Below are 8,796 nucleotides of genomic sequence, written 5' to 3'. Positions count from 1 at the left end.
AACTAAACCTATAGTTCACCTAGTTCCCTCAGTATCTCTGCCTCCAACTTGTACTAAGTCACGCACTTGGAACAATTCCTTTGGTTCGTATTCCAAACAGTAAAGGAACAACAAATATGTTCCGTAACAACTCTTTTCAAACAATGTGATATGATTTTGACAAAAGGCTCTTCCGTTTATACTAATAAAATCCTTTGTCAGGTTCTTAGATCAATCTATTTGACAACTACCAAAGTAATTGTATAGACTATGCAATCAACAATATGAATCAGAAAGAAATGTATTGATGCCGATCTACTCAACTAATCAATCAAGGTTATCACAAAGATAAACCGATTATAGTTGGATCTCCAACCAATCAAGTTTTGTGCACACAAAAGATTATAGACCAAGGAATTTGGACACCAAGGAATTTCCAAAATCGAATATTCTCAAAGATATGCATTAAAGACAAAAATGGTTTTCATAATTCCTGGAAATGCACTGTTCAAATATTGACCGAAATCTCAGTAGAAAATCTCCAATTAGTAAATGCACGTTACCAATTTTTATTTTCTAAAGATATGCATTTAATTGCTGGAAATTAAAAGCATATAAAACTAAAAACCTTAATTAAAAGATTCTCAATTTATTTCGATCAGGGATTCTCCTTTAGTTATTAAGGAATATCTTTGAACAATAAAGATAAGAATTACTGTACATGTTCAAAGTATGTCGACATCTTTAATTTGTAAATCCTTTTTCATATTTACAATCTTGAAACCGATTTTCCACACTTCCGAACGAGTTTAGAATTGGTTCATCTGACTTCCAAGAACTATGTGATTGATTATCCTATTAAATCACCATTAATAGGTTTCACGATCCTACCAAAACACAAAGCTTTGGTTCTACCTCCATGTGGGTACTAGGATCGGTCACACTAGCTTTCCAAAAATTGGTTGACTAGGTTCTAGGACCGGTTACCACATTATTATGGTATTTAATTGTGATCGGTTGCACAAGTCATAGGATCGGTTACCAATTACTAAGACTTGTTGTACCTCTTACAAGGATCGATTCCACATACTTGTGATCGGTTGCACCTCTTACTAGGATCGCTTACCCAATGTCTAGAGTTGGTCATACCAATTACAAAATATCGATCATACCATCTCAGGTGATTACTTAAGATCGATTTCACTAATAAAAGTCATACCAATAAAAAAGTCAGGCATTGTTAATAGTTTTACCAAGATACATAAACAAGTTATGAGTTGGTAATCTAAAGATTTGCAATGAATAACAAAACCAATAAGCCTAGCGATTTCCCTTTCGATTCACAAAACCAGTTTATGAATTGTAATTCCTTTAAACGAATGTACAACATTGTTTCCTAGGACGAAATCTTCACTCATACCCATACATAATCACAATAGCATTCATATGATTATGTCGATGTCTTATATACGAAGTTCAAAAGATAGGCGTTATACTTCGTATTGTAATTCCTTAATACTCTGTCTAACTAGAGTATAATCATTCACAGCTTCGCAGTTATGTTTTTAATATGCACGACTTGAAAGATACGTTAGGAATTAAACAGTTCAAGTAAAATATTACTAACCTCAAGAGGAAGTATGGTGTCGTCGTTGTAGCTCTTTATTTCTTCACATTCTTCAAGTCTTCACGTAATACTTGTAAGTCTCATATCTTAATAACTTTCTAGCTAACCTATACGAAGTTGACTCTAGTAAATAATCAAGCGACTCTTTGAATGAGTTTTGATTCACTAAAATATGACAACCAAACTTGACATACCAACGCTTGGTGGGTCAACCGAGTTATGCTCTAACAATTTCCCCCTTTGTCAATTTTAGTGACAAAACTCTTACATCATATGGATAAACAAGTTACAAGAATTCATTACACATACGCTTGATTCCAAGTTTCAACAGCATAATAACCCGTATACATTCAATCCATAAATGTCGTTGTTGACATTATAATAACAAAGCTAATACTTCCCCTAAAGGTAAGATAGGTAGATTTTCAACCGCACGTCTTTGTTATTCCCTTTGTAGTTAAGATAACTACAAGTATCAATATGATATGTTACTCCCCATTAGTCTATGCTTTACTCTTTCGTTGGATATAACGTTTAAACACCATTGTCCTTTCCTTAGTGATACCAAATCACTTGTTTACTCCATATATTTCTCCCCATTTTTGTCACAAAATGACAAAGGTACGAGCAAATAAAAGGCAAACCAAAAGGATCTTACAAATCTTAAAAGACTTGCAAAACCTATAAGAGTTAAGCACGAGGGTTCCACACACCTTTTTAGATAACCAATATCAAAACCGAAACTACAAAGTAATTTTGTTTTGATATGTTTCCAAGGAAAAAATTGCCCGAAGCAATTTTCCCTAATAGTTTAGCAAATCAAAAATTGACTAAGCACTTTAGTTCTTTTGCTAAACCGATTGCACAAATACAATCGCTTGTTCGATAAGACCAAAATAAAGATCAGAATTAACTTTATTTTTCTCATCAAGTTCTAATTATTCAAATAATAACTTAGACCTTTCACTTTTAAACAAGACAAGTACTAGGTTAGTTAACTAGCATTTATTTTTAAGGCATTCGATTAGACTTGAATAACCGAAACCTCCACTTTGATAAGTCTAACTAAGATCAGAATTAACTTAGTTTCTCTTATCCGGAATCCAATTGGACTTAACAATTGATCCCGAAAACCTTTTTTTGTTAAGACATAAACAATTCATACAAACCAAATAAATCAACTTGCATTATTATTTACCTCAACCGAAAGCAATTGAAACAAACATAGACATTAAAGTACCGCAATTACACCGTAATTCTGTAAGCCTAAACAATTGATACCAAACAATAAAGCAAGATAACAATAGTTTTTCATAACCGGAAACAATTGAATCACACACACATCCGTACACAAATAATGGAATAAACATCAATTGTACCGAATTTTTTTTAAGCAAAAGCAATAAATATATGCAATAAAATCAGGCTTTTCTTAAACAGGAAAACGATTAACTAACAAACTCGTTACCTCAAATTCCGCATCCTCTTCACTATTTCTTTGCATCTTTCCGGGGAGGAATACCACTGTGTTGTCATCCTCTTGCAAGACAAAAGAACAACAACAAAAACCAACCTTTACCAGAGAAAGTTTGAAAAATAGGTTTTAACTAATGCGATGCAAAAGTTGAAACCCTGAAACACATATGCGTTTATGCTAAGCCAAAAACGATTCAACATATTGTGACTTTTTCACATATTAATTTCAATCGGAACCCCTTATGATCCTTTGATAAAGCCTATCAACATGGGCTAGAACTCAATACCGCTAAATAAAAAAGTCACCCAAACCGTAAGGGTTCACACAATATGAGATCGAATAGTAAGGTTATGAAAACCGAAATCAAACATCCCATAATATACATAACAATAATATAAAGCATTCAAGCACATGCTATGTAGTCGAAAATTATCACAAGAAAAATTATAAAATAATAATTTTATTCATTAAATAACTATAGTTTTATTCAAAATAGACCTTATACAATTATTGAGAGAAATAAAAAACTGATGTCTATTTTCCTTGGATTAAGTATTATAGCAAATAACTTAATCTCTAGTGGCGCTCTTATTGTTTACTGAGATTTCATCAGTACTCAAACTTTTGAAGCATGTCTCGAGAGACTTGTCTGCAACCACTTCCTGTTTTTCAAGTTCTTCAATTAAAACCCTGGGTTCAGCAAGAACACTTCTTGTTTGATCAATTCTTTCTTTGAGCCAATCTTGATGTTGAACTGTCATTATGAGATTGGTTCTCAGTTCTTCAAAACCTTGGATATAGTGAATCATACTATCAGAACGAATCCACTTGGTTTCGGTTGGATCTTGAAAGTTGTAAGCCAACAGACATGACTCATCTTGAGATCCAGTCGAACTATCTGAATCATAATCAGACATGATTTTTGATATTTTTTGCTTCTTCCTTTTTGTATTGATTCCTTGACAATCCTTAACCTTTTGAGCTTCCTCCTTATTAGCCTTTGTGACACTGCGAGTTATTGGAGGCATGCTCGGTTATATAAATAGGGATTGATCGGGGTTTCAGAATACAAGCAAGAGATAGTTTCTCTTTAACAAGAGACAACTCTTGGACCGAAAATATCATGAAATTCCGAAAATATTAAAAGAATATATTCAGTTTCCTTTGTCTGAACTTCTCATGCTGGAAGGTTTATTAAAAATCGAAGATTCTAAATAAGACCTATTTTTGGAAGATCATGTTAAACATGAACAAATTTTAGACAGACATGGATTCGCAGTCATCCATAAAATGTCACAATTTTTTGTTTTTTTGATAAACAAACACACACAAAAAATGTGCTCTCGTTTTATTGTGATTTTCTCATCCATAATTAAGAGCACGAAAGAGGATGAGAGTGCACAATTTCGATACAACTTAGTTGTATCGGAGTAAGCTTTTTCTAGCTTACAGCGAGTATCAGAAACATAGTTCATGTTTCTCTTTGGGAATTTCTGCCCAAAATATTTTCTCCCAAGAAGATGATCCTTCCTTGATCCAAACACATGATCATTAGGAGACACTGTACTGACGTGAGAATTTTCAGAGATGGATAAATCTCTCTTAATTCTATTAATGAGATTTTCATATGATTTTCTCGTTCTAAGGATTTCCTTATGATGCACATCAGTATGATTATCTGAAACAATTATCGGGAATTCCTGATTGTTTCCATTAGCAGAGATTCTATCTTTTCCTTTCTTCTGGAGTCGTTCTTCATCAAAACAAGAAATGTTTCGATATGGGTGTGGAGAACCTTTTTTCAGAAGCTATTATCAACTCTTACTTATGATTCTTTTGAGTTGACCTTATCAAAATGTGGTAAATTCTGTCTTTCTACTGAGGAATGATCTTTCAGTTTTTTAAGACAAGAAACTTCTTTCAATATTTTTACCACCGTATTTTGAAGAAGTATAAGTTTCCTTTCAAGTGACTGAAAGTTGTATTCCTTAAGATCACGTTCACGGAATCGGTTCAAAGTTTCCTTTGGATAAGATTTCGTCTGATCATCAGTAAATGTAGAAGTTGGTTTCTCATCCTCTTCTGTCTGGATGTAGTTAGGAAAACTACCATCATCGTGATCTATTTTGGATGTGATCAAACAAGTTTTGTTATCACAATCTCTCAAATTCGAGCAAGGACCTTTGGTTTCTTCATCAGAAAAAATTATAACAGAATCATTAGTCAGAGTCATATAAATATAATGTGTGTCTTTATCTTGAGTAAGAGTTTTACCAAGAGCTTCTAATTTGACAATGATATCCATATTCTCTTTGGCTAGAATATTCAGTTGAATGTCTTTATCTCTGATCTCATGTTTAAGAATATTTGACTCTGTCTTTAATATTAGCATTTTTGTAGACAGAGATTTTATAGGCTTCAAGAGTTTTATCAACTCTTTATCAGCATCTTCTTTTCCATCAGAGAATGACTCAGATGTACTCTTGATTTTCGTAACTCCTAGATCACGGGTCAACGAATTGGTAACATCTTCAACTTTTGAGTATTCATACTCTTGTATAACGTTAACTGAATCAGACATAGATTCAATTCTTATAGGATGGATCGCACCAAACACATATTGTTAGATCTTTTCGTGTTTTCCTGCTCTGATACCAATTGACAAGACAAGCGTACCCAAATATACCTCAATCTAAAACTTTTCCACCTAAAAGTCTTTTCTCCGAAAGTGATTGTCGATGGACTGAGTCGAGACAATACAACGAATCGGTTCACACTTCGTGTGATCGTCTATGGATACGAGATCGAGACAATACGACAACAAGATAAATTGTGTGATTGACTATGGATACAAGATCAAGACAATATAACAACAAATTATGATTACTTGATAATATGTTCGGACTTAACCAAACACTATAGAATTGATATCAAGTAATTAGGAATTAACGTTTGTGTATTTTACTTCTAATTATAATAAATCAATTATAATTGCGGAAATAGAAAAGTAAAAGACACGGCAAGATTTTGAAAACGAGGAAACCGCAAATGCAGAAAAACCCCGGGACCTTGTCCAGAATTGAATACTCTCATTATTAAGCCGTTATACAAAATCGAAACCAACTTCGTATAGTTGAGACCAAGCAACTAAACTTATAGTTCACCTAGTTCCCTCAGTATCCCTGCGCCTCCAACTTGTAATAAGTCAAGCACTTGGAATAATTCCTTTGGTTCGTATTCCAAACAGTAAAGGAACAACAAATCTGTTCGGAAATAAATCTTTTCAAACAACGTGATATGAGTTTGAAAAAAGGCTCTTCCGTTTATCCCAATAAAATCCTTTGTCAGGTTCTTAGATCAATCTATTTAACAACTACCAACTAATTGTTTAGACTATGCAATCAATACTATGAATCACAAAGAAATGTGTTGATGTCGATCTACTCAACTAATCAATAAAGGTTATCACAAAGATAAAATGATTATAGTTGGATCCCCAGCCGATCAAGTTTGTGCACACCAAAGATTATGAACTCAAATAAGAAATCTTCTTTGTCTTCAAATCTTCTTAGATCTTCAATAAACACCCGCACACAAATAAGTTGAATCTCTTGTGATCAATCACACACAGAACAGAGTCTGTTAACGATGGATTATCACAAGACATATTTAGATCTACAAACAGTTCTAAATATCCCCGTCGACACTTCGATCTAGTTTGAGTGAATCTTATATCAGAAGAGAAGATTCTCAAGAGGTCCAATCAAAGTTCAACAACCGTTAGTCAATCAAATCAATCGAAAACTAATAATAAACTGCAATTATCTAGTTTCCCACCAACGGTACTAGTAGAGCTTCCCAAACCTAAAGAAGTCTTTAAAACGAGCGGTTGTAAGAGATTTCGCCTAATTAGGGTACTTTCCTCTCCGAATAGACGGCTCCACCAGTAACAGCACAACTAGGTAGTTTTGCTGGCTTTGAGGATTAGTTTGCTCGAAATGCAAACTTCAATATTCATAGACCAAGGAATTTTGGACACCAAGGAATTTCCAAAACCGAATATTCTCAAAGATATGCAATAAAGCCAAAAATGGTTTTCATAATTCCTGGAAATGCATTGTCCAATTTTTGACCGAAGTCTCTGTAGAAAATCTCCAATTAGTAAATACACATTACCAATTTTTATTTTCTAAAGATATGCGTTTAATTGCTGGAAATTAAAAGCATATAAAACTAAAAACCTTAATTATAGATTCTCAATTTATTTCGATCCGGGATTCTCCTTTAGTTATTAAGGAATATCTTTGAACAATAAAAGATAAGAATTACTTCACATGTTCAAAGTATGTCGACATCTTTACTTTGTAAATCCTTTTTCATATTTACAATCTTGGAACCGATTTTCCACACTTCCAAACGAGTTTAGAATTGGTTCATCTGACTTCCAAGAACTATATGATTGATTATCCTATCAAATCACCATTAATGGGTTTCACGGTTCTACCAAAACAAGTGCAAGTGATGGAAAGAGAAGATACAAAATGGTTAGTTGTTGCTCTAGTGAAGATTATAGGGAGAGTTGTTGAAGGAATCTATAGCTGCAGGTGATGAGCAAGGGAACTCATGTTGCAGCCATGATTCTACTGGGAACAGTTGCAAGCTGGTGATATTGGTGCTTGTTGTGAGCAGTAGAAGAAGAATAGGAAGCTACAGGTTGCTATTAGCCTAATTGTATACTCTGGAGGTACTGGATTGCGAAGGTTGAAGTGTAGAATGCAGTAATGCTGCTGCTGTGTGAGATGAGAACAAAAATGGAGTTCAGATTGGTGGTTGATATGTTGCTGCTGCAGGAAGAAAATGTGCTGCTAAATAATGAACCAAGATGTATGTTTAGGACAGGTTTGAGACATGGGGTACAACTGGTGTAAAGAACATGATATGAAGTAGTGGAGGAGTCTACTGTTGCAGGTGGAAGCTTGTGTTGGATTTTGAGACAGTGAAGGCATTGCAGTATGAAGCTACAAGATATGATACTATGGATCTGTGAAGACTGCAAAGATGGAACTGATAGTGAACAACAGGAACTGATTGAAGCAGCTGATGTTATGCGCAGTGCAGGGGATGGATAGAATTGGAACTGCAGAGTACTAGCCTGATGTTGTGAAGAAACTGAGTGCAGTTGTTTCAGGGAGCTTGAACTGAGTTGTGGATCTGGTGATTGTAACAGAAGGTGTTGGGTCTGAACTGGTGTTGTTGGTTGCTGCCAAGGGAAGTTGTATCGCAGCTGTAATTCAAGTGGTGGTAGATGGCTGGAGTTGTGCTTGTCAGTTCCTCAAGACTGACAGGCTTGACAGGTTAATAGGATTATGAACTTTGGTTAAGGCGTAAACTGTAGCCGGGAGCATGGGCTAGAAAGACTTGGTCTTTAGTGACTTGCCAATTGCCATGATTTGTGCGTGACCTAAACAGAGTATTGGTGGAGAAAGAAAGAGATATATAAAAGGAACTTCTCTACTAATCTAGCTAGGGGATCTTTGCTTCTACTTTTGTTTTAGGGTTTAGAAACATGAAACTTCTCTTTATTCTTGTTATGAACTCCATGAACATGAGTTAATCTTATTATTGGTTATGGATCAATTTGATTTCACAAAGAATGTTTCTTGTTCAATAAATTAGTTTTGTCTCATAATTATCGATCATGATTAACTAGATT

This window comes from Papaver somniferum, chromosome 7, assembly GCF_003573695.1.
Source record: "Papaver somniferum cultivar HN1 chromosome 7, ASM357369v1, whole genome shotgun sequence".
Classification (NCBI taxonomy): domain Eukaryota; kingdom Viridiplantae; phylum Streptophyta; class Magnoliopsida; order Ranunculales; family Papaveraceae; genus Papaver; species Papaver somniferum.
This window is presented reverse-complemented; position numbering follows the sequence as displayed.